At 40.7% G+C, this 26602-nt stretch overlaps 1 long non-coding RNA gene across 1 annotated transcript in view; it reads right to left on the minus strand.

Moving 5' to 3' along the window:
- Positions 1 to 3353: 3353 nt before the first annotated feature.
- Positions 3354 to 26602, minus strand: part of LOC108581082 — a 50979-nt gene continuing 27730 nt past the window's right edge. Inside the window, exon 5 of the long non-coding RNA XR_004176967.1 lies at positions 3354 to 5906. This is a non-coding gene — a long non-coding RNA (uncharacterized LOC108581082). The remainder of the gene's footprint in view (positions 5907 to 26602) is intronic.

Below are 26602 nucleotides of genomic sequence, written 5' to 3' on the forward strand. Positions count from 1 at the left end.
GACCATTCCTGAGAGGGGAAAGGAAACAAAACCTCTTCCATCATATTTACACCTTTACATCTTTCTCAAATGCAGCAAAACACAGACCCTGTTTATGTTTTACATAGTGACCTAGTGGCTTGAGGCCAGGGAATGCAAAGTGGTTTTTTTCTATTTTAAAAAATGCACAAGGACAGAAGTAAAGGGTTTTTGTTTTTTGTTTTTTTAGCCTCAGAACCATCCCTTCCCCTCCCTGCTCCGTACAGACCACCCATTTTATCATTTTTTTTCTTTCCCCTTTAAATGTTTGGGAATTAATTCAGTAATTCTACTGATCTGTTATTCTTCCAATAAATCATGGTAGTTTTAAAACTGACAATTGACAGCTATTTGCTTTAGGGAAAGAAACAACCCTCATAAAATTACCAACACTTTAACTTTTGATTAGAATCAGTGTTAATGTTAATGTTAGTTGTTCTTTGGCCAAGCATTATTTGTAATATGGGAAGCCATTTTTCCCACAAAGAGCAGTTTCATATGATAAAATGTAAACAAAATGACCCTTATTGTTAAAGCAAAAAGTGCTCAGGCATGACTGTGGTCTGTAATGCTTTAATGCCTAGGGGCTGGCCAATCTGGCAGAAATACATCCAGGCCTTATTCTAATAGAATATGATGGCGTTGACAGCCCAGATCTGGTTGAAAGAGACATGAGAAAGATCTTGGTAATAAGGATATATAGCTAATGGGAAAAGGGCTAGATTTCTGGAGTAACTCAGAAACAAGAAAATAACCAATTATCATACCATTAAATCATGTTAAAACTGCATAAGGAATACTACCCTTTGCTTATTAAAACACCTTTAACATTAGGCACAGATGACTTGGACTATAAGCTGCTTTACTTCCTTTTCTGGAAATACGGCATGCTTCTTAACACTTATTAGAAATTCTCCTCTTTTTGTGTCTTTGTCAGAGAAAACCAAACTTAAAATTATAGCATAGGTACAAGGCCTATCTATAGGTGATTTTTTTTTTTTTTTCATTTAAAGAAAAAATGTTATATCAAACCATGAGCAGTGCTTGCTTCCTTCCTTCTTTTGTCTCTGACTTCCCTTTGGACCTCCTGCATCTTCTTCTGTACAGTTCCTAGTAAGATTCAGATATATTCATTTGCAGTGCCTTTGGCTGTTAAGCAAATAGCACACTGATATTTGAAATAGAAATGATCCCATCAATTGGAGGAGAGACTTTAATATAAAGGGAAAATAATGTATCAAGAACAAAAACCCTCTTACTCATTTTGCACCTTTGCATCTTAGCTAATGCCTGCCTCTCCTTCCCTCTCTGCAGTTCCTCCTATTCTCTCCCTCTTTCCTGGTGAGTGCAATCATTGAATGGCCAGGGGAACTGCTTTTATTTAAGTCTCACCTCCCCAGAAAAGCTTTCCCCAGATTCCCCATCACAGACTTCTGAACTCCTAGTGTTCTTTTGGTCTGTGCCTCTCATTCAGGACTTAGCTGTGCTGCCTTTCGCCCTGGCTTATGTATTTGTCATGTTTATCTCTTGCCTCTTGTTTACACTGTAAGCTCCAGAAGGGAGAGACCATTTCCTCTGCTTCTGGGCTTCTCCCTTACTTTGTACCTAGTTAGCTCTTACTAAATGTTTGATAAAGATAACAGCAGCCTGTTGTGCCTACAGGGCCAGCGGTAGCTGTTTTTTCTTTGAAGACCAGGAACCAAATTTGATTCTTAGCATTTCTTCAACTGCAGGGATTTTACTTTGTGTCAGCCAAGAGGCTTTCCTTACCTCCTTGTCTTCAACACTCTTATGCACAAGCTTGCTTCTCAGAGAAGGTGGGTTCTACCTTGGAAGGAAATGAGTCGTTTCCTCCCATCAGGACAACTGCCACAGCATGGTGTCAACTCACTCTTGCCTTTTGTAAATTGAGTTTGTCAGTGCTCAGCGACACAGCTGAGTGAAATGTTGTGTGATGCGGGCTGTCTCCTGGGAGAGAGAAACTGGCATAAACCACATCCTAATGGGATCCAGAAACAAAGAAGCGTGAATGAAGTGTTAATTGCATTCATAAAGACATTAACAAAGGAATTAAAATGGCAGAAGCTTCCGTCCCCCACTCAAGATTCACAGAAAAATATGTTATCCAAAGAATGTTCCAACAATAATCATCAAAGTTTATTGCTTGCCCATTGGGGAAATAACTCTTGATACATATGAACTTTTCAAAGAACATTTTGTGTCCATTATTTTGAGTATATTAACTAACAGACAGTTTAATCCACCCTACCTCCAGTTCTTTGCTTCCTTTTGTATGATTTAAGTTTCCAAAAAATCCAGAGGCATTTTCAATGCTGCTTCATTAACCATAAGGATGTCTGTTAACAGTTTGAACCTAATCAATCCTACAGTTCTTATTAGAGCAAAATGCTCATTATCTGGGAGATTTTTTGCTTTTTGAAATAAAATTACAAGACTGGGGGTTTATTTTACAGTCCCTCTTGAATATTCCTGAGATGATCTGCAATGTGGGCAACCCGGGGCTCCCTGCCCAGCCCTGTGGCAGGGTCCCCAGCTGCTGACAGCAGGGCTAAGCTGGCAAAAGGTCAGGAGGCTACATTTCACTGAAGATGGATCGCACAGATGAATATTGCGCCTGCTTAATGAAGTCAAGGCCATGGATTTGGGACCTTTTATGGTTTTTCTTGTTTCACTCAATTTCACTTTCATAGACCACGCCACTAATCCCAGCCAATCATTTTGTAGATATGTGCAACTGGTGACTAAGGGACTAGATAAAAGTAAATGAATCTAAAAAACAGTGACCAGAAATCAGAAATCTCTGTGCCTATAACAAACTCAGAATTAAAAAAAAAAAGCATGCAGAGTGTCTCATGTGATCCCTGCAGAAACTCTGTGAGATATATGGAGCTGACATTCCTACCCTCATCCTGCAGATAAGAAAGCTAAAACTCAAAGACATTAAGTAAAGTCTCAGGATTAAAATTCAGATATTTTTTATCATCTGACTGCTCTTTCTACTGTAGTCATCTAACCCTCCCAGGATCTCATTTAATTCTCACAAGAATCCTATGAAGTAAGACAGGCTGTATAAACAAGTGGGTCGATTTTTCCAGGAGTCTTTTTTTTTTTGAGATGGAGTCTCACTCTGTTGCCCAGGCTGGAGTGCAGTGGCGCAATCTCGGCTCACTGCAACCTCCGCCTCCCAGGTTCAAGCGATTCTCCTGCCTCAGCCTTCTGAGTAGCTGGGACTACAGGCACACACCACTATGCCCAGCTAATTTTTGTATTTTTAGTAGAGACGGGGTTTCACCATGTTGGCCAGGATAGTCTTGGTCTCTTGACCTCGTGATCCGCCCGCCTTGGCCTCCCAAAGTGCTAGGATTACAGGTGTGAGCCACCATGCCCGGCCTCCAGGAGCCGTATTAATGCAACTAGAGGAGCAGGTGCTCTCAAACCCCTCCTTAGAATTCGGCTGAACCCCCTGGTTACCTACAACGCTATATTTTTCAGTCTTGTCTAAATCAATCATATTCATGGATGTGGCATCAACTCAATAGTGCATGTTTAAAAGTGATGAAATTCTAGTCAGTTGTATGTATCTGGGCTCATCAACACAGACTGGTGAGTAGAAGGGGGCTCAGAAGTGCACATTCAGCATCTTAGGAAAGCTCCTGCATAGTTATTAGCATCAGACCAATTGAGTCTCTGGTTGCTTCTAATTCTGGTGCAAACATTGGGAACACTTCCTCCCAGAAATGAGCTATACATAAAATTCAGGTTATATGCTGTTTTGTATTAGTTGTGCTTAGTCTCATACACGTTACCATACTCTCAAGAGGTGATTATTTCTTATTAGAACACATCATTTATAGTACTTGATTTCAGAATTTTCAAATAATAGCAAATTTAGCTCCAGTGTAGCCATGCCACCAAGTTGTTCAGAAGTCTCATTCAAACAGCATTTTGAATTATCTACAGAATTTATTAATATTATTTGCATTTATTTTATTTATGTTTTTGTAATTTTGTGTCTTTATTAGAAGGTCCTATTATGTGTTCCTAAGATAGAAGACTAATTTAATCTTACCTATCTATGGCTAGGTGTGGGATGCAAGATGTATAATAAATGGAAAAAAAATCAAAGTGAGCAGTTGGTCAGTTATATATTCAATCTAGACAACTGAAGTTAAAGCCTTACTTTTTCATCAATAGCAGAAGGGTTGAAATTTCATTCATTATATTTATGTCAAAATTAAGAGAATTAATTCATGCACCTAAGTCAGAACTGTGTCATTATCATAGGGTGGTTATTTTCCATTTCCATTTATAAAATCAAAATGGATGAAGTTATTTTCTAGGACTGCACTGTCCATTATGGTAAGCTACTAGACATATGTGGCTATTTAAATTAAAATTATGTAATCAAAATTAAATAAAATTAAAAATCCAGTTCCATATTTTAAATCCTCAATAGCCATGTGGTTAGTGGCTATTGTATTGGACCATGGAGATTTACAGAATATTTTTGTCACTGCAGAATGTTCTATTGAACAGTGCTGTTCTAGAGCAAACAATTGGAATTCACACATACCACAGAAATACATTCTATATCCAATCATATAGTTGTTTGTAAAACATCATATACAATTTAGTGACAGTGACTTGGAGCACCATCCTGCTGGGGCTTGGGCATCAAGGAAGGACGGTCTGCAGACTTCTCTCTGAGTGTGGACTGGCCCTGTGTGTCATGGGAGAGGATGATGAGACAAATCTCTGGAGAAAGGGCAGGTGCAGATGAGCCATTTCCATTTTCCACTCCTGCAGCTCCCACAACCTCGAGTCCAGACCTGCCGCCAAGACGTGCTTGTACAGAAGCCCAAACCAAAGCACATTTTGGATTAATTCTCTGGCCGTAATTTCTTTGCAAAATCTATCTTGTGCCTTTGATTAAGGACTTTCTTTCATTTTTTGCCATGAATTTTAATGAATCTGAACTTAACAGTATTTTCCACCAACCAGAACATTTAGCACAGGTATTGACCAAAAGAAATAAGGCTACAGACAAGCAAGAATCATAACAGAACTGAAAAATATAGTCCAGAGCTCCCCGCTGAACACTTCAAGTGAATGTCATTGGGTCATTCTCATTGACAATCAGCAAGTAAACATCCACAGACTAAAGTAAGGTCTCTCCCTACTCTGGGAAAGGTGGGACCGTTCTTCGGTATTTGTCATATTAGCCACTTTAAACTTGTAAAAACTGAAAAGTAATAAATCACCAATCATATTCTGTTCTCCGATGTACTAGGACTCTGCTATATAAAGAAAGAGATTGAGGCAGAATGTTTTCACAAGATTGCTCAAAGTCATTTGCAGCAAGCACATGAGATCTACAACTCTCATTGCTTTTATCACATAATTCTTCAAAGCGGCCTTATTGGGCACATGCTTTATTTTCTTGGTAGACTGTAAATCCCTTGAAACTTCTAATTATACATATTTGCATCCCAAAGTACCTTATACAGCAGGAGGTGCTCCGTACCTTGGTTCAACCTTATCAACATTCATTGAAAAAATGAATGAATGAATGCATAAAGGAGATCCCTGGTAACAAATTTGTCTAGCCTAATTATGGTAAGTTTTGGCTGATAGGTATAGAAGAGTGGGGGGTGGGGGGAGAGATGCAAAATGTGAGAAGAAACATAGATTGTGAGCTCATTGACAAGGTATCATTTCAAAGTTTCCTTTGAATCTCCATAGGGATATGATGAAAGAGAAAATATTTTTAAGGGCAACTGTGAATTTCATTTACTGGAGCAAAGGATCAGAGAAGAGTTGCATCCAATCTATTGTCTTTCAAAAGAATTTCTTTGCTGACATTCTACCTGGAAGTAGGAAACATAAAAATATTGTATTAATTTGTAGTGTATAATTTTCTATTAATAGCCAAGTGGCACGATAACGGAATCAATTGACATTGAAAATAGGATGAAAATAGGATGAACATAATTGAACTGAAGCCCATATACTTTTTCACAAACTTGAATGAAAATGAATCCCAAAATGAAAGTGACCACTTTGTAATCTATCCTCATACTCAGATCACCCCTGATAAGTCAGCATTCAACCCAATCTTCAATATTTCCAAGTAAAGAGAACCATAGGGGTATGTTAAAGGCCATAAAAGGGAGTTTAGGCAAATATTTCTAACCTCGTTTGTGTTTCAACAATGCCAGTCACCAACTTAAGCAAGTTTTTTGACGCAACTTTCTAGGTCATGTATCTTTAAATCACCATGACTCATATTTGTCTCTGTTCCAACTGTTTTCTGGTGTCTCTCTTGCTGAAATGGTTTCAATTAGAGCCTGGAAAGGGTTGATACAGAACTCTTGCACAGTGCTTGCCAACATGGGAATTGGTTTTAAACACTGCTGTTTTTCATCCAGAAAAAAATTCTCCCTTCCCGCCCTTGAGTTAGAAGAGATTATTCTCAGACAGGCGTTTAGCTGATTTTTAATGTCAAAGAAACTTAATTTGCAAACTCGTTAGAAACTCTTTAGTAAAAGCTGCCTAGTAAAACAGATGATTAATATTGGTAAGCTCCTCATTTGCATATTAATTAGTCTCCATACTCAACTAATTAAAACTGCACTGCCTATTTGCGGACTTTCTTCTAGACTGCAGCCTTGTTTCTATGTATAAGCTTGTATTTTAACTAAAATAAGGGTTAGTGATTATGACTGTACTTTTCTTAACATACCGATTTTTCCATCTGTGATACTTAGGACTCCTCAAGGTCCTAGAACCATCTTGGAACTACCTTTGCACAAATTATAACGGTGAGAAAACTGTGACATAGGAAAATTATGACAGCAAAAGAAATCTGTCTCAACCTACTCCATCTTGTTTTTAACATCCATGCTGTCCTTGTTCATTCCAGGGCGTAGGCCAGGCTAACCATAAAAGGAATTTCGTTTATAGTTTAACTTTGAAACAAAGATGGTAATTGTCCCTTCCCAAAACAAACCCCCTTTTTGCCTGGGAACCAGACCACCTTTGTAAAACTAACAAATTAGCCACGAGATTAGAAATTATGGCTCAGGAGTCATGCAGCCAGAAGCCACAAAATTCTAAATTTCCTGATATGCTTTGTATCTGTGTTTCCACCCAAATCTCCTGTCAAATTGTAATCCCCAGTGTTGGAGGTGAAGCTTGGTGGAAGGTGATTGGATCATGGGGGTGGATTTCTCATGAATGATTTAGCACGATCTCCTTGGTGCTGTTCTTATGACGGTGAGTCTCGTGAGATGTCGTTGTTTAAAAGTGTGTGTTACCTGCCCCTACTCATACCTGCACTCTCTTGCTCCTGCTTCTGCCATATTAGATGCCTGGTCCCCTTTTGCCCTTCAGCCATGATTGTGAGCTTTCTGAGGCCTCCCCAAGAGCAGAAACCATAACTCTTCCTGTACAGCCTGCAGAACCATGAGCCAATTAAATCTCTTTTCTTTATAAATTACCCAGTCTCAGGTATTTCTTTAGAGCAATGCAAGAACAGACTAATATACTCCACGACTGCTCCAACAAATAACATCACTATTGTAAAACCTAAGATTGGTGTCTGAGATATTTTTCAGACCCTGCATTTTGATGAACAAACTGGCACCACCCAGACTGGTAAACTGGCCCAACTAGTTCTGCGATCCCACCCAGAAACTGAAGACAGCAAGAAGAACCTGCTTCGACCCCTCTATGATTTCAGCCCCCACCCAACCAAAGCATTCCTCTGCTCCCTAGCCCCCTGCCCACCAGATTACCCTTAAAAAACCCTAGTCTTCAAATGTTTTGGGAGGCCGATTTAAGTAATAAAACTCTGATTTTCTGTTTAGCCAGCTTTGCATTTATTAAACTATTTCTCTATTGTAATAATGCTGTCTTAGTAAATTGGCTCTGTCTGTGCAACTGTGCAACAGGCAGGAACAACTGTGAGGGCAGTTACAATCTCTAAGCAGCCATTTTATTGGGCCAAATCACTTTTGTCCCAGTATAGCCATATGTTGCTTAATGACGTGAATATGTTTTGTGAAATGCATCATTAGGTGATTTTGTCATTGTGTGACATCATACAGTGTGCTTATACAAACCTAGATGGCACAGCCTACTACACACCTAGGCTATACAGTTTAGCTCATTCCTCCTGGGCTACAAACCTGTACAGTATGTTATAGCACTGACTACTGTAGGCGATTGTAACACAATGGTAAGTATTTGTGTATCTAAAAGTATCTAAATATAGAAAAAGTGCAGTAAAAATACAGCATTATAATCTTATGGGACTACCATGAGAGCTGTGGTCTGTTGGTGACTGAAACCATGTTGTGCAGCACATGACCTTATTTGTGAGCTTCTTCAGATTTTGATGGGAAGAAAACAGTTGGATGACACAGTGACTGGCAATAATTAAAGTGAAAAGGTACCAAATTGTACCTCAATATTTGGTGTTTTTAAGTCTTGTTCTAGGCCGGGTGCAGTGGTTCACACCTGTAATCCCAGCACTTTTGGAGGCCGAGGTGGGTGGATCACCTGAGGTTGGGAGCTCAAGACCAGCCTGACCAACATGGAGAAACCCCGTCTCTACTAATAATAAACAAATTAGCCAGGCGTGGTGGCGCATGCCTGTAATCCCAGCTACTTGGGAGGCTGAGGTGTGAGAATCGCTTGAACCCAGGAGGCGGAGGTTGCGGTGAGCCAAGATCACGCCATTGCGCTCCGGCCTGGGCAACAAGAGCAAAACTCCATCTCAATAAATAAATAAATAAATAAATAAATAAATAAATAAATAAGGTAAATCTTGCTATATAAATGAATATATCTTTCCAGTATAATTTTTTATATTTAAACTTAGCTACTTTAAAATTATTTAATCATTATTTTACTATTTAATTTTTAGTAAAGAATTATTGGGTGGGAAAGCAGGTTAATTTATTGTTAAAAATTATGCTTGCAGAAAACCTAGTGGTTTGGATCACAAGACCCTAGCTTTTATTGATGAGAATGAATTTCCACTGTGGACAAAACAAAACCAACTAAATAAACAAAAATAAAAATACCTATGAAAGGCCAGGCATGGTGGTTCACGCCTGTAATCCCAGCACTTTGGGAGGCCAAGGCAGGCAGATCACAAGGTCAGGAGTTCGAGACCAGCCTGGCCAACATGACGAAATCCCATCTCTACTAAAAATACAAATATTAGCCGGGCGTGGTGGCAGGCATCTGTAGTCCCAGCTACTTGGGAGGCTGAGGCAGGAAAATCGCTTGAACCCGGGAGGCGAAGGTTGCAGTGAGCCAAGATCGCACCACTGCACTCTAGCCTGGGTGACAGAGCGAGACTCTGTCTCAAAAAAACAAAACAAAACAAAAAAACCCACCAGCTATGGAAAGAAACAACCTTTACATACAGAGTTGTCAAATGAGATTCAGGAGAAATTATATCAGTCCAATAATTGAGTGACATTGACCAAATTGCTGAATTTCTCTTTCCTGTGTTACAACAGAAAAGAAATATGCACAGAATATCGACATCAGGCATTTTCCTGTGACACCGCTCCCCAAATTGAGTAAGGTGTCACTATTAGATTCTTCCATAGCCCCCCGTGTTTACTCTTCTCATAGCCTGTACCTCATGGTACTATAATCATATCTTTATTTGTTCCTACTCCTTATTGGATGCTTCTTCACAGCACAGTCTCTGTCTTGTCTATCATTATATTTCCCAGTGCTTAGCATTATCACAGGCATTATATATCCCAGTGCCTATGATATTTAAATAATTGCCAAATAAATAAATGAATAAGCAAACATATTAGTACATGGATAAAAAATAAATAAGGCATGTGTTTTAATTATTTATGACTGTATGACAAAAAGCTCAAAAACTTAGAGACTAATAACAATAATTTACTATTTCTCATGATTCTGTGAGTTGCCTGGAAAGCTCTTCTGCTGTTTCACCTGAGCTCACTTATGGTACTGCATTCAGTTGGGGGATTTCCCGGGGATTGAGCTCAGTTGAGACAACTGAGGATCTGGACCTTTCTCTCCGTATGTCTTTCATCTTCAGGTTGGCTCCTTGGACTTCTTAACGTGATGAGAGCAATGTGCCAATGTGCAGACACTGAACTTACATCATGTTTGCTGACGTCTCTTAGGCCAAAGCAAATCATTTAGCCAAGCCTAGAATAAATGTGGGAAGAAATTACACATGGGCATGAACACTGTATTTGGGAGACCCTGAGTGTAATAATGAATCACAAATGTCTCTACCTTAAGGGATTTCTTAATCCAGGGGTGTTCAGTTGTTTGGCTTCCCTGGGCCACATTAGAATTGTCTTGGGTCACACATAAAATACACTAATACAATAGCTGATGAGCTTTAAATAAAATCACAAAAAAGGCCGGGCACTGTGGCTCACGCCTGTAATCCCAGCTCTTTGGGAGATGGAGGTGGGCAGATCACAAGGTCAAGAGACTGAGACCATCCTGGCCAACATGGCGGAAACCCACCTCAACTAAAAATAAAAAAATTAGCTGGACGTGGTGGTGCGCCTGTAGTCCTAGCTACTCGGAAGGCTGAGGTGACAGAGTAAGACTCTGTCTCAAAAAAAAAAAAAAATCGCAAAATAACCTCATAATGTTTGAAGAAAGTTTACTGATTTGTGTTGGGCCTCATTCAAAGCCATCCTAGGCCACAAGTGGCTCACAGACTGCGGGTTGGATAAGCTTGTCCTAATCAAAGCAGATGAGTGAGTATACAGCTAACGTTCTGTAATAAATGTTATGCCAGAGATAACAACAAACTGCTTAGGATATAGGTATAGACAGCATTAGAGCCAGGAGGTCTTATTTTGAACCTCTCTCCTTTTATTAATTGCTGTGTGACTTTAGCTAAGTTACTTAATCTGTCAAAATAGTGGCTTTATAATTCTAAAAATAGGTATAAGGCCTACTTGGTATTTGTCGAAACTTCCTTCCAATATGACATACTGTTCTACAGAGGCTTGAAAAGCTAAAACCTGTGTTTATCAGACTCCTTTGCAGCTAAAGCTCTTGATGTGACTTAGATCAAGCGATTAAATATGTACTATGAGAACTGACTTTGAAACTGAATCAAATGGGAAAATATGAAGCGGCTTGAAGGGCAGTGAAGGGCATCAACTTTTGCTGGAAGGATCTAGCAGCTGTAGCATAACTCAGGGGCCAACAGTGCTGGTGATAGAGTCATGTTCCAGTTACATGGCTTTGACATCACAACCTATGAGTCTGCAGTAGGCATGGCACCTTCTGGATGCCTAGTGTTCCACCTATAGTAGAGAGAGCAGTCCCCTGGGCAGGCTAATTCTTTTTTTTTTTTTTTTTTTTTTTTGAGATGGAGTTTTGCTCTTGTTGCCCAGGCTGGAGTGCAATGGCACCATCTCAGTTCACCACAGCCTCCGCCTCCCAGGTTCAAGCGATTCTTCTGCCTCAGCCTCCCAAGTAGCTGGGATTACAGGTGCCCAATACCACGCACAGCTAATTTTGTATTTTTAGTAGAGACTGGGTTTTGCCATGTTGGTCAGGCTGGTCTCAAACATCAGGTGATCCGCCTGCCTCTGCCTACCAAAGTGCTGGGATTACAGGCGTGAGCCACCACGCCTGGTCCCTGGGCAGGCTAGTTCTATGGTAGTGAACTGGGAGCCATTCCTGGAGGTCTTGTCTAAAGCCGCTCCATTTAGACCTTTCAGCGCTTTTGTAGGCATCAAATTCCCTTTCTGCTTAAGGTGCCGAGAGTAGTTTCTGCTTTCTGGACTCAGCCCTTATGGACAGGTTGCTTTCCAATATTGTTGTGAAGTTTACTAGAGACACTTTATGTAAAATTGATTCATGCTTGGGAAGTGCTTATTTAGTAAATACTAATGTTCCTTCTCTTATAATTTTTATATACAAAATAACAGATGAAACCTCCAGATGTTTTTAAAGATTCTGACTCTCTCTTAGTGTTTAGTTGGCATGCAAACACAATCTTTAAACAAAAACTTCCAGTCACACTAATATACAAACATGGAAATAGATTCAGAGATGCAAAATACATCCTATTCTTAATCACCTTTTAACAAAGACTATGATCATGTTTTGAGATTAAGTGCCTGATCTTAACCTTGGGCAAAGCATTTTACTGCCTCAATTTCTTCATTAAGGGCCTCAGTGTCCTCATTTATCAAGTAAAGGAGTTGGATTTACATAATTTCTAAGACTTCTTCCTTCCTTCCTTGCTTCAAAACTGTGTGTTCTTTAAAGCACTAAGCAATTACCTCCCACTGCTGGCCTACATATATGCAGTCAAAGTTTATCACCGGTTTCTAGGCTTTGCTAGAGGTCTGAAATTGCATAAAAAGAGTTGACCCAGTGTCTTTATGAACTTGTTAGTTCTCAAGTAAGCTAGGATAACCACTCCCTCTCAATAAAGCATGTTTTAGCTCTTTTATCGATAATAATATATTTTCCTGACCAAACGAATATGGATCCAACACTCCTAAACATAATTCCTCTCCCCCTTCTAACACTTAAGCAAGCACTGTCATCATTATCATTGATAACCTTTATTACACAATTGCTATCTGTTGAGCCCTTATATTTTCTTGTTTGCATGACTTATTGCCAATTTAACTTCCACAACACCCCATACACTTTTTTGATATGATGAGACTAAGGCTGAAAGAAGTTAAGCAAGTTATCCAAGGTCACGGAATTACCAAGTGGCAGAGTTAGATCTTGACTAGGTGTATTTGAACTGAAAGTTTCTTAACAACTACATTAGATGACTTCTTAATAACAATACTAAGTAGTAGTTGTATTGAAAATAGTATTATTTTAGCCAACCTTTATTGAGTGCTTGCTATATGCCAAGTACTCTGCTGACTTATTCATATCTGAATTCTCATAATCTATAGCTTAAACCCTATTATAACCTCCATTTTACAAATGAAAAAAATTGAAGCTTGTTAATTTTAAGTGTGTCTTTTTTTTTTTTTTTTTTTTTTTTGAGACAGGGTCTCACCCTGTTATCCAGCCTGGAGTACAGTGGCATGGTCCCGGCTCACTGCAATCTCTGCCCTCTGCCTCCCAGACTCAAGCATCCTCCCACCTCGGCCTCCCAACTAGCTAGGACTACAGGGGTGCACCAACATGCCTGGCTAAGTTTTGTCTATTTTTTGGTATAAGCAAGGTTTCACCATGTTGCCCAGGCTTCAAACTAACAGGCTCAAGTCATACACCTGCCTCAGTCTCCCAAAGTGCTGGGATTACAGGCATGAGCCACTGAGCCTGGCCTAAGTGTGTCTTGACTAAAATTATTCAGCTCCACTAGTGGAGCTGGACTGTGAACCTCAGCAGTATGTAAACCACAGTGTTTTCACCTGCCATGCCTTATTGCCTCCTGTCTCCTTATAGTGATGATATTGAAGGAAAAATCTTGACTCTGCTTTAATTTATGGACAAAGTAATTTGTTTGCATATTTAAAAGCTGTATAAGTAACAAAGTACTTATGGCACTCTCCCACAACTGATTCTGCCCATGAGTGTGCCACCACTCCACGCCTGAGAACCACTCACACAGAGACTAATGAGTACAAATAGATGGAAAGAATGTGTAGGTAAGAAAAGCCATGGTATGAAGCCGGTTACAGTGGCTCATGCCTGTAATCCCACCACTTTGGAAGGCTGAGGTGGGCGGATCACTTGAGGCCAGGAGTTTGAGACCAGGCTGGCCAACATGGTGAAACCCTTTCTCTACTAAAAATAAAACCAGATGTGGTGGTGTGCCCCTATAGTCCCAGCTATTCTGAAGGTCGAGGTATAAGAATCACTTGAGCCCAGGAGGTGGAGGTTGTAGTGAGCCAAGATCGTGCCACTGCACTCCAGCCTGGGTGACAGAGCGAAACTATCTCAAAAAGAAAAAGAAAAAAAGAAAATCTTTGGTATGAACACACACTCCCCTTTTTCTTTCTTTCTTTTGTGTGTGTGTGTGTGTGTGAAGACCATAATAACCTTTTTAATTAATTAATTTGTTTATTTTTAAGCTACTTCTGAATAACATAACAACCTTTATTATTTTCCTGCTAGAGCTACAGAATTTCTGATCCTATTTCTATTAGGGTGGCGGTGATTATGGGAAACCACTTTATATATTCCTTTTAAACATAACTTACTATCTTTTTTTTTTTTTTTTTTTTTTTTTTTGTGATGGAGTCTTGCTCTGTCGCCCAGGCTGGCGTGCAGTGGCACAATTTCGGCTCACTGCAACCTTCGCCTCCCGGGTTCAAGCAAGTCTCTGCCTCAGCCTCCCAAGTGGCTGGGATTACAGGTGTCTGCCAGTAGGCCCGGCTAATTTTTGTATTTTTAGTAGAGATGGGGTTTCACCATTTTGGCCAGGCTGGTCCTGAACTCCTGACCTCGTGATCCACCCGCCTCGGCCTCCCAAAATACTGGGATTACAGGCATGAGCTACCGCATCTGGCCCTTAAACATAACTTTCCATGTTGTATAGACATTAGTTTATAATTTATGGGTTTTTTGGGAAAAAAAAATACAGCCCTTTTAAAATCTGAATCAGTCTTATAAATGAACTAGATGCCTATTAGATTTAATAAGAAAAAAGTATAAATCTAAGCAATTAATTATTAAGCACCTAACAGCCAAATACAGCACCTGTGGGCAGAGAGGCCCTCTCCTTTGAGGAGGTGAAAACTAATTGCAATAGCAGACATGCTGAGAAGTCACACTGGGAGGCATGGAGTGCACACAGGAGTTGTCATTTTCCATTTGCTGAGCCACATTAAAAGGAAAGGTAGAGATCTAAGGAAAAAGTATTTAAAACACCTTGGGAAATTTATTTAATAACCAAGCATGAAAAAAAGATGGGTGATAATGAAAGCCAGTAAGAAAAGTGGTAAGGGGATATTTAATCTGGGTTTCAGGAACTCTGAGCCTTGAGGCTTTTAATCTCTGAAAGGTCATAGGTGTAGCACACAGTAGGTGCTCAAACATCATTAAAATAACCAGCTAATGGATGAATGGATGGATGGCTTTTTCCCCTAAGTTTAACAAAAGAGGAAGTTTGATATTTGTAAATATTATTGAAGATAGTACCTATTATAGACTAAATGTTTATGTTACCCCCAAACTCAGATGTTGAATCCCTAGCCCTCAGTGTGATGGTCTTTGAAGATGGGGCCTGTGGAAGATATTTAGGATTAGATGAGGTTATCAGGGTGGGGCCCTGCTCTGATGGAAGTAGGGCCATTATAAGAAGAGACACAAGAGAGTTTGTTCTGTCTCTTACTCTACGCATACAAACTGAGGAAGAGCCATGTGAGGACACAGCAAGTCAGATGGAGAGCCCATGCCAGGAACTGAATGGGCCAGCACCTTGATCTTGTACTTCCCAGTCTCCAGAACTGTTAGAAATTAATTTCTCAGCCTGGCCAACATGGTGAAACCCCATCTCCACTAAAAGTACAAAAATTAGCTGGGCACAGTGGTGGGCGCCTGTAATCCCAGCTACTCAGGAGGCTGAGGCAGGAGAATTGCTTGAACCTGGGAGGCAGAGATTGCAGTGAGCTGAGATAGCACCACTGCACTCCAGCCTGGGCAACAAGAGTGAGACTCTGTCTCAAAAAAAAAAAAAAAATTAATTTCTGTTGTTTAAACCACTCAGTCTGTGGTATTTTGTTATGGCAGCCCACACAGGCTAAGATCATACCTACACCTAAGTCTTCATATATCTTTAAAGCTTGTGCTACTTGGGTACACATACAATTATAGAATAGTACATAGATTATACATTGCAAATATATGTACATATAAATATTGGTCATTTTAATTTCTAAAAAATAATTACTTTTGAATGTAAAATAACTTACCAATTGAATGAAAATTGTACTATTTCCTATGACTTAGAGGACTACATCCAAGAAGCAGTTGGTATTCAAATCATGGGGCCATACCTAGGGCCCCTCAGTTAAGGTGGTGCTATAATAGCCAACCTGTAAGCAGCATATCAAGGGAGGAATCCAGGTCTCTTGAGTATAGGCGGGGCACAAACCCATACTTCATAGTGCACTTTCATTTGTCTCTCTCTTTATTTCTTCCTTGGGACACATAATGATAGAAAACTAATCAGAGGCTAGTGGCCACGACCTGGGGTGTGCTAGATGCAGTATCGGGGAGCCGTAAGGGCTTTCAGTGGAGATTCAAAGTCCTTGGGGACTGTTTCTGGGGACAGGGCCTTGCTGGCAACTTCAGAGCTGGATTTCTCTCTCATAGTAAATACAAATCAACCCTAAGCATCGGATAGACAGAGTGCTAATTAAGTCCCTAGTTATGAGAGCTCTTGCTTTATGCGTGGGAACAGGAGCAGTTCCTTCCCTGGGTTTACATAGCCAAGAGCTGATAGCTTTTTAAAAATTTGTCATAAAGATGAATATCTCCCTGAGAGCATGGTATGATAAGAGTACCAAAATCCTAGAGACAAGGTTAGAGCTCATCTCTGTTTCTGATTAACTATGATCCTTAGAATGTTGTTATAGTTTACTAAGACTTTTTGCTTCTCTGCAAAATGGGGCTAATAATGGAGCTAATAATTTCTGCTCTACCTGCCTCAGCAGGTTAATCTCAGAAACAAGTGAGGAACATTTGGGCATGAGAAAACCTTTTAGGAATATAATTATAATTCTTTACACCAGTAGTTGGCAAACTCTCGCCCACAGGTCAAATCTGTCTCACTGCGTGTTTTTGTATGGTCTACAAGCTAAGAATAGGTTTCACATTTTTAAATGGTTGAGAAGAAGGATATATTATGATGTGAAAATTATATAAAATTCAAATTTCAGTGTCCAAATGAATGAGTATAAATGTTCACTTGTTTACATATTATCTATAGCTTATCTTATATCTTACCACCACCATGTTAAAGTTGAGTATGGCCCATAAAATATTTTCAGTCTTGCCCTTCAGAGAAAATATTTGTCAACCCCTGCTTTATATAAGTGTGTAAATCTAGGTTTTCCAGAGAAATAGAACCAGCAGGAGATATACGTTAGGCTGTTCTTGCATTGCTATAAAAAGTACGTGAGGCTGGGTAATTTATAAAGAAAAGAGGTTTAATTGGGTCACAGTTCTGCAGGTTTTACAGGAAGCATGGTGCTGATATGTCTGCTCAGCTTCTCATGAAGCCTCAGGGAGCTTTCAATCATGGAAGAAGGCAAAGGGAGAACAGGCACACCACATGGCAAAGGCAGGAGCAAGTGAGAGGGTGTGAGGAGGTGCCACACACTTTTAAATGACCAGGTCTTGTGAGAACTTGCTATCTCGAAGGCAGCACCAAACCATGAGGGATCCACCCCCATGACCTAAACACCTCCCACCAGGCCCCACCTCCAGCACTGGGGAATCACAATTCAACATGAGATTTGAATGGGGATGAATACCCAAACTATATCAAGGTATATCTCTATATATCCTAGTATAGGATACACACACACACACACACACACACACACATATGAGGAGAGAGAGAGATTATGGGAACTGGTTCATGCTATTATGGAGGCTAAGAAGTCCCATGATCTGCCATTTCTTAGCTGGTGGTATAATTTAGTCCAGGACTGAAGGCCCAAGAACCAAGAGCACAGATGTCCAAGGGCTGAAGATAGATGTACCAATTCAGAAAGAGAATCAATCCTTCCTCCACCTTTTTGTGCTATTTGGGCCCTCAGTGAATTGGGTGATGCCTACTCATATTGGTGAGGACAGATCTTCTTTACTCAGTCATCCGAGTAAATGTTTCTGTCTCCCAAGGCTTGTTCAATAGGTTCATGAATAACCATCATGGGCCCCAGTGATAGAGCAAGTATATTCATAGGCTTACCATCATGGACTTTGCTTCTGTCCTTGGGGAAGAGGTGCTACTGTCGCTGGCTATCGCCACTTCTGAGCGACCAACTTGTTCTCAGTGTTAACTAATCCTGGGGTTTGAATATGCAACCATATTCCCTAGGCACCCAGCCAGTCCTCAGTAACACTGGACTCCTACTGCAAGCGGGAAGGCAGCAGTCCATCCTCTCTGGAACAAATCTATGCCCTGGGCTCAGAGTTGCCATCCCTGTTCACCATGCTTCATGGTTCTGCCCTCATGATCTGTAGAAGCAACGGATGCCGAGGGCACCAACAGGCGTCCCACCAACCTGGTTCTGGCCAAAGAACTGACTGTTCTCTGAAAGAAGTAAGGCAATAAATGGAATTTATAGGACTTGCTCCTCATCATGCGAAGCTGCTGGCCTTACAGAACAGTAATGACAACTCACATTTACACACTGGGCACTCCTCTAAGAACTTCCCATGTGACAACTTATTTAACCCTTAAAACAGCCTTTTGAGATAATTACCATAATTATATTAATTTCTAAGAAGAGGACACTAAAGCAAGTATGGTTAATAGACTGACTCTTGTCACTCAGTAAGTAAGTGGGGTCTCAGACTTGAACCCAGACAGTTCAGCTCCAGAGCCTGTGCTCGTAACTGCTACTACTCATAACCACTACTACCCATAACCACACTGCCTACAACAGAGGAATGGAACTGCCCTTCAAAGCAACCGTTATAGTGTCTTATTAGAAAGAAAGGCAGGTGAGTTACAGTGTGGTTCTAGGGGGTGAAGTTTAGTTTTTGAACAAGTTGTCAATTCCTGGTGCCATTTCTGCCATAGCAAGAATATACTCATCTGTGGATCAAGAGGGTGGAAGCTGGAGTTATGACCCATTTCCATGTGGGAGGTTTTGCTTATGTTCTCCATAACTCAGGGCTCCACTGATAGACAGCATTTAGAATCAAAGGAGGAATCATCACGGGGAATAAAGTAATGGCTCCACTGAATTAGCAGCTGAATTATTGGCCCATTTTAGACTTCTCATGACAGTGGTGAAAAAGGAGAGCTCTGGAATAGATCAGGCTGCTTGAGCTCAACTATTTCAAGGGAATATATTAGTTAGGGTGCAACTGACTTTAAGTAACGATGCCAGCGATACATTTAAAAATAACCCAATCATAACAACCTAAATCATTGAGGTCTGGAGGAAGGCAGTCCACAGGTGGATTCAGTGGCTCAAAGATATCATCCAGGCCAGGCGCGGTGGCTCACGCCTGTAATCCCAGCACGTTGGGAGGCCGAGGCAGGTGGATCACAAGGTCAGGAGTTCAAGACCAGCCTGATCAATATGGTGAAACCCCACCTCTACTAAAAAATACAAAAATTAGCTAAGCATGGTGGCGTGTACTGTACTCCCAGTTACTCAGGAGGCTGAGGCAGGACAATCACTTGAACCCAGGAGGGGGAGGTTGTAGTGAGCTGAGATTGTGCTACTGCACTCCAGTCTGGGTGACAGAGTGAGACTCCATCTCAAAAAAAAAAAAAAGAATCATCCAAGAACCAGGTTCTTCCTAGCACCCTCCTTCCTTGGCTGCTTGGTGATGCCTCTGCTAACAGTGCCAAGATGGCTGCCACGGAACCTGAAATGAGTGAATGTGTGAGTGAAGCAAAGAACTGGGGACAGTGGAGAATCTATTTCAGTGACTGGCTCCTGCAGTTTCCAGGCCAACAGTTCCCTGTGGCAGCATCAACCATCCAGCGCTGGTGGTGGTGCCGCCAGTATATCCATGACTCAGCTGTGCAGCAGTCTTCTCACCAGGTAGTCCCATTGGTGTGATTTTGGTTGTGGCTCTCACTTCCTCACCTCCATTTGTTCCTAGTCATTCTCTGACCCTGATTCTCTAAGCCCTCCCAGTGAGTCAGTGAGCTGCCTGATATCTCTTTGGTTCTCTTTTCCCTGCTTATATAAGCAAGAATCAATTTCTGATGTTGTAGCTAAGAAATCTGACTGATAACATGGCTGTTTAAGTGATGTGTTGAAAGTGAGGTTTGCTTTCTTTTCGGTGTTTTAAAATTTTTTAAAAAATTATTTATTGATGTATTTTTTTTTTATAGATGGGGGTCTTGCTATGTTGGCCAGGTTGGTCTTGAATTCCTGGCCTCAAGTGATCCTCCCACTTTGGCCTCCCAAAGTTCTGGGATTACAGGCATGAACCACTATACCCTGCCTCTTTTTGGTGTTTTCAGTGGGTTTCAAAAGATTGCCAGAGGGCAAATACACCTTTACTAGAATGTAGGCTTTACCAAGTCTCTGGTTCATTTTAATGGCTTCCTATCAGTGAAATTCAGGCCACACGAGTCCTGAAAAATGTTCTGGGAAAGAGGCATAGCTGCTCACAAATACCGCTTATTGAGGACTTACTATGAGCCGGGTACTATGAAAAGTAATTTAATATGGATTTAATTCTCATTGTGTTATCTACATTTTACAGATAAGGAAGCTGGTATGTGGATCAGTAACATAGGGTACAATAGCAAATGACCCTGTGCTACTCGACTGCAAAGGCCTGGGAACTTTCCAGTGTACTAGATCATTATTTTCATTTACTTATGTTGTCAGAAATTAAAGCAATAGATTGTGCCCTTCCAAAGTCTCCATAATACTGCTCAGCCAACTGAAGTTGAAGTTGATATCAAAGACATCTATCTTGGAATCTATCCACAGGATTTTGTCTATCCAAAGGACCATAAAGATATTGATCACTTTTTAATGTACGGTAAGGTCAGTGGCACAAACCCTGAGGTTACCTTTAAAGTGTGGCTTGGAGTTACCTAAGCTGGACCTGCCTTGCACTGGACTTGTTTATCATGCTGGATCACCCATATACCCCATTTAAGAGAAACTTCACACCTCCATCCAGTCTCTATAGCTGAAGCAGGCATGTTTTATACTAATTTCCATAATTAATGAGCAAGGAACTACTTGCCTGAAGGTCATCAATTTATTGACTGGCCTGTGGCTTATGCAGCCTGTCTTAGAAAGATGGGTCATTCAGATAGGTCTTATCTAAGTTAGGAATTGGGAAACTGAGAAAGAGAGGGTGTTAGCAGTAGAGCTGAAGGTAAAAGGATGCTCTGATGTAAAACTGATTCAAAAGTCACATGAAAGCTAATGCTAGGAGGAGGTAAAGTTTATGCTCTCTGAAACAGAGGGTGAGGAAGCTGTTTGGTGGAGAGAAGAGGATGCAAAACATGGGCAGAGAGACATAGTGATATTCTGAGAGAGGGAGGAAAAACAGGAAAGGGAGGGAGAGAACGACCTGGGGCTTCCTGGATTTTCTGAATTTTCCTGGAAACTTTAGTGGATCCCTGTTCCTTAAACCCACTATACTTTTTGAAACTCTCTTTCTCATCAACCTTTAAAAAGGAAACTTGTGAACTAATTTGTTTCATCTTTTTAGTTTTCCCTCATTCTTCCTCCTGTGACCTAACTAATCCAACAACTAGAACCAAGAGAAAAGTGAAATAGAAAGCAAGCCTGGATAATCCACAAACATAAAAACCAGACACTGAAGGGTAAAACTTGATTATTTTGTGCTAAACCCAAGGTTTTTATAACCCCTCTGCTCCCCTCTGTGGATAAAGGCAGAATTGAGAGGATTTTTCATTCTATAAAATCCAAAAGCAGAAGCAAAATGAAATTCTTTTCTATGATTTTTTTTCATGACTATGAAATGAAAACATCAGTGTACTTCCTGATAAAAAATGTGCTTTTTTTTTTTTCCTGATTCAACAGCCTCCCCCTCTTAAGTCTAAGGTGTTCTAAACACACACCTGGATCTCACCTCTAAAATGCCAGGCAGATGGTTTGAGTGGGAAAAGCCAGACGGGGCAGTCGTTTTTGCATAGGTTAGCTAAAAGACTAACACCCCTACTTCACACCAAAGCAAAGAAAGGGAAGACCTCTCTCCCTTTGTGACCCAATGATAATAATCCCCTATAGCAGCTGAAGAGTTGATGGAGGCTCTGAGAAGAGTTTCGTCTCAGGCTGTTTGGCTTTCAAAGCTCCTTCCACCAACCTGCAGAGAAGGGTCTCCTGGATTCCTCTGTTTTTATCTCTTATTTGCTATTTTCTCTTGCTCAGCATTGCACAGAATATAGGTTAGTAATGAAGAAACTGTGGTGCAAAGCTTAAGCCTCTGGACTCTAGAGACAAACCTCTAGGGTTCAAACCTTGCCTGCGCCACTTACAAATAGATTGATCTCTCTGAGCTTCAGTTTCCTCATCTGTAAAACCACGGATATTATTACTTTCTACCTGTAGAACTAAGCGGGGTACTATTTGTAAGGGGTCCGGGATAATGTCTAGTACATAGTGCACCATAGTAAGTACTTGCAAAATCAACAAATCTGCTCCAAGGAAAGGAGACTCCTCCACAAAAGAAGACCCAGGCTGGTGGAAATAGAGCTTTCTTTGAAAAGAAATGAATTGTGCTTCTTGCTATAGTGATTTGTTTTCTTTGCAGTAAATTTCCATTTCATAATTAATCTATACTACGCCACTGAATATTCTAAAGTAAGAGGGTATTTCAAATAATAGGTAATGTGGTTTTGGAAAAAAGAAAAATTAAAACCGGAAATGTACTGTTTAAATATAGTTTAATTAACTGGCAATTTTGGGCATGGAAATCAGCAAAAATAAAAGAGAATGAAAGAGTTCAAGGTAGTTGTGCCAAAAGACTTGGGCTGAATTCCAGCTCTGCAGCCTTTTAACTATTTTACCTCTGGCAAGGCCCTTACTGCCCCGCTGAGCTTCAGTATCTGCAAAACGGGGACACTTGTACCTATCTCCCAAGGAGGTCCTGAGGATGAAGTAAGATAACCTGGTACAGTAGGGGCTACAGGCTATGCATTCAATGACTCAACAAGTGTTAGAATTTACATTTGAAAACAGTTTCCACCAAGCTCCTACACAGAGTCCTTCAGAGTTTGGCTGAGGACCCAACAACTTCTTTAGGCACACTTCTACCAAGCTGGGTCATCTGGTTTCCCACAACTGGCTGAGATGATGGGCAGTTCAAGAACACTGCAAGGAAAAACACACCGACTAGCAAGTGATAAAGGGGACAGGACTAAAAGAGACAATAATTATGTAAAGAAAGAGAAGGTAGAACATTTTGTAAAAATAAGACAAAACAAATCCAAAGTTTAATAGTTTGGGGTCTTTCAGTGTAGACCATGCTCTCCTCTGAAGGACTACTACATCACAGCCCGGTGCAATGATTGGCATTCACATGATCCCAAGCCTGTTGGGCACTAAGATATCATTCAGACTCAAGTCTGAAAGATCCTGGTGGGGTGGAATGTGCTTGCACCCCAGGAGAAAGGGACTTGGAGGAAAGCACCAGAATACCTCAGGTTATTTGGAAATGAACTTCAAGAAGACTAGGAGCGAAAGAGAGGCTGCTTGAGGTCCCAGCTTCTTACAAGATCTTCAGAGATTTGAAGAGCCTGGAAGGATACGGTTGTACTGACTATACAGAGGAAGAAACATTTGCAAGCTAGCTGAGGTGTGCTCCTAGCTACTGGAGGACAAATTGAAACTGTTTCCCTTTGAAGATGAAAAGAAGGTAAGTAATAGAAAGGGCTAGGTAGAAACATTTTTATTAACAATGTTTAGATTTTATTTGTTGAACAGATGCACTGTGGTGCACTGAAGGTACTAAACTCAGCTCAACTCCTGAACAGATCAGACCACCTTCTTGCAGGGACATGCAGTACAGAAGGTAGGCAGCCCCTCAGCATGGGGGATTCAGAGCTTGGCTCTGGAAGCCAGGTGCCTGGGTTCAAACTCAACTCTGACTCTTACTGTTTGCATGACCCCCAGCTTAATCTAACTTAATCTCTTCTATCTAAAAGAAACACCTTATAGCATTGTTGTGAGGATAATTGTGTTAATATACATGAGGCACTTAGAAGACTGCCTGGCACACTGCAGTATTTCCACCAGTGTTAGCTATTGCCAAATACATTCCTCACATCTGTTTTATCTTCTTGCGCTTCTAGGATTAGACGATTGGGTTGCCTCAAGTCCACTCACTACAAACAATGCTGTGATGAATACTTTCATGCATTCGTTTAATATGCATTTTATACAGGTTGCGCGCAGTAGCTCACACCTGTAATCTCAGCACTTTGGGAGGCTGAGGAGGGTGGATTACTTCAGTTTGAGACCAGCCTGGCCAGCATGGTGAAACCCTACCTCTACTAAAAAGACAAAAATTAGCCGGGCATGGTGGTGGGCGTCTGTAATCCCAGTTACTTGGGAAGCTGAGGCAGGAGAATTGCTTGAACCTGGGAGGCAGAGGTTGCAGTGAGCTGAGATGGCGCCATTGCACTCCAGCCTGAGCAACAGCGTGAGACTCTGTGTCAAAAAAAAAAAAAAAAAAAAAAAGGGACATTTTATTCAGTGCTTAATATTTGCTGGACAATGTTTCTTTCAGTCCTGTGCAAGAGTTTACCCAAGGCTTATGCCCAGGAATGGGTTGTTTACTCACCATAGACTGGCTATCTGCTCACAAATTTACACGTGTGTTAGCAGCTCTTGTTTCCCCAAATGTTTATCAACACTCAGTGTTATCAGACTTTAAAATTTTTGCCAATCTAGGCTGGGCATGGTAGCTCATGCCTATAATCCTAGCACTCTGGGAGGCTGAGGAAGACTTGATTTTAGGAGTTTGAGACCAGCCTAGCCAACATGGAGAAACACCATCTCTACTAAAAATATAAAAATTAGCTGGGTGTGGTGGTGCACACATATAATTACAGCTACTCAGGAGGCTGAGGCACAAGAATCGCTTGAGCCTGGGAGGTGGAGATTGCAGGGAGCCAAGATTGCATCACCGTACTCCAGCCTCGGTGACAGACCAAGACTCTGTCTCAAAAAAAAAAAAAAAAAATTGGGAATCTGATTGGTGAAAAGTGGTATCTCAATTCTCAAGTCTGTTGAAAGATTGAGCATGTCTTCATATCATTAGTTATTCCAATATCCTCATCCAAGAAATGCCAATATGTCTATTTTATTGCTTATATGTTATTTTTCTATGGAATTTCCTGACTTCTTCTTGTTGTTGATTTAAAGTTGTTTTGTGTATATCTTAGATATATAGCACTTGCTAGTGTTAGATATTGGGATTTTGGGAATATCTTCTCCCAATTTACCACCTTTTTACTTTAATTAATTTATTTATTTTCTGTTTGTGACTTTGGAGATGCCACAAGAGGCTTTTTGTTTTGTTTTGCTTTTTGGTAGAGATAGAGTCTTGCCATATTGCCCAGGCTCATCTCAAACACCTGACCTCAAGCAGTCCTCCCATCTTAGCCTCCCAAAGCACTGAGATTGCAGGCATGAGACACCATGTCCAGCCCACTTTATCACTTTTTATTACCAATGTTTAGATTTTTTTTATTTAACAGAAATCCTGTGATGCACTGAAGGTACCAAACTCAGTTAAACACCTGACCAGATTAATTTAACTCTCCTTATTGACAAAAGGAAGCATATCTATTTTTGGACATAAATGTTATTTATCTCAGTCTCCACTGCTCTTCTACATACAATGTCTAGCATTCTTTCAAAAATTATAAGACAGAATAATCAAGGGGAAGACATAAAACAATCAAAGATCTGATTCAGATATGACTCAGATGTTTAAACGATCAGGCAGGAACTTTAAATAACTATGAGTAGCATGCTAAAAATTCTGCTTGGCTGAAGAGCAAGAAGTGTTGAGAGATTTCAGCAGAGAGATGGAAACCATAATTAAGAGTCAAAAATTGGCTGGGCACAGTGGCTCATGCCTGTAATCCTAGCACTTTGGGAGGCTGATGGGGGTGGATCACCTGAGGTCAGGAGTTCGAGACCAGCCTGGCCAACATGGTGAAACCCTGTCTCTACTAAAAATACAAAAAATTAGCCAGGTGTGGTGGCACATGCCTGTAATCCCAGCTACTCAGGAGGCTGAGGCAGGAGAGTCGCTTGAACCTGGGAGGTAGAGGTTGTAGTGAGCTGAGATTGCGTTGTTGCACTCCAGCCTGGGCAATAAGAGTGAGGCTCCATCTCAAACAAATAAATAAAGTTACACACTCTATTTTCATTCTTCTGGTTATTTTCCTAAATCCTTAAGACCTTTGCTTATGTTTGTTTTTTTCTGTCTTGATTTTTGTTGTTATTGTCCGTTTGGTTTGATAGTTTGGGCAATTCATCCCTCTCTTTCCCTTTTTGGCATATCCGGGGCTGAGATTGAGGGTAAGAAATAAAGTTTACCACCTCATCAGATATAGGAAAACTTGCCTCCCATGTCTCACCTGTAATCTTCAGGTAGGGAATGCTTCGAAGAAAGCAGTCTTCAGTGAAAACCTCAGGAAAATACCACAAGGCTTAATTAAATGGAGAATCTACATGGTTTTTTAGTAAAAGGATTATTTGGGTTTTTGTTCAAGTAGAATACTTCATTCTCTGGTAGTGCTACAAAGTGAAATATTGCCTAAATTTATAATATTATCAGGGTCGGGCGTGGTGGCTCACACCTGTAATCCCAGCACTTTGGGAGGCCGAGGCAGGTG

The sequence above is a fragment of the Papio anubis genome, chromosome 1 (assembly GCF_008728515.1).
Source record: "Papio anubis isolate 15944 chromosome 1, Panubis1.0, whole genome shotgun sequence".
Taxonomy (NCBI): domain Eukaryota; kingdom Metazoa; phylum Chordata; class Mammalia; order Primates; family Cercopithecidae; genus Papio; species Papio anubis.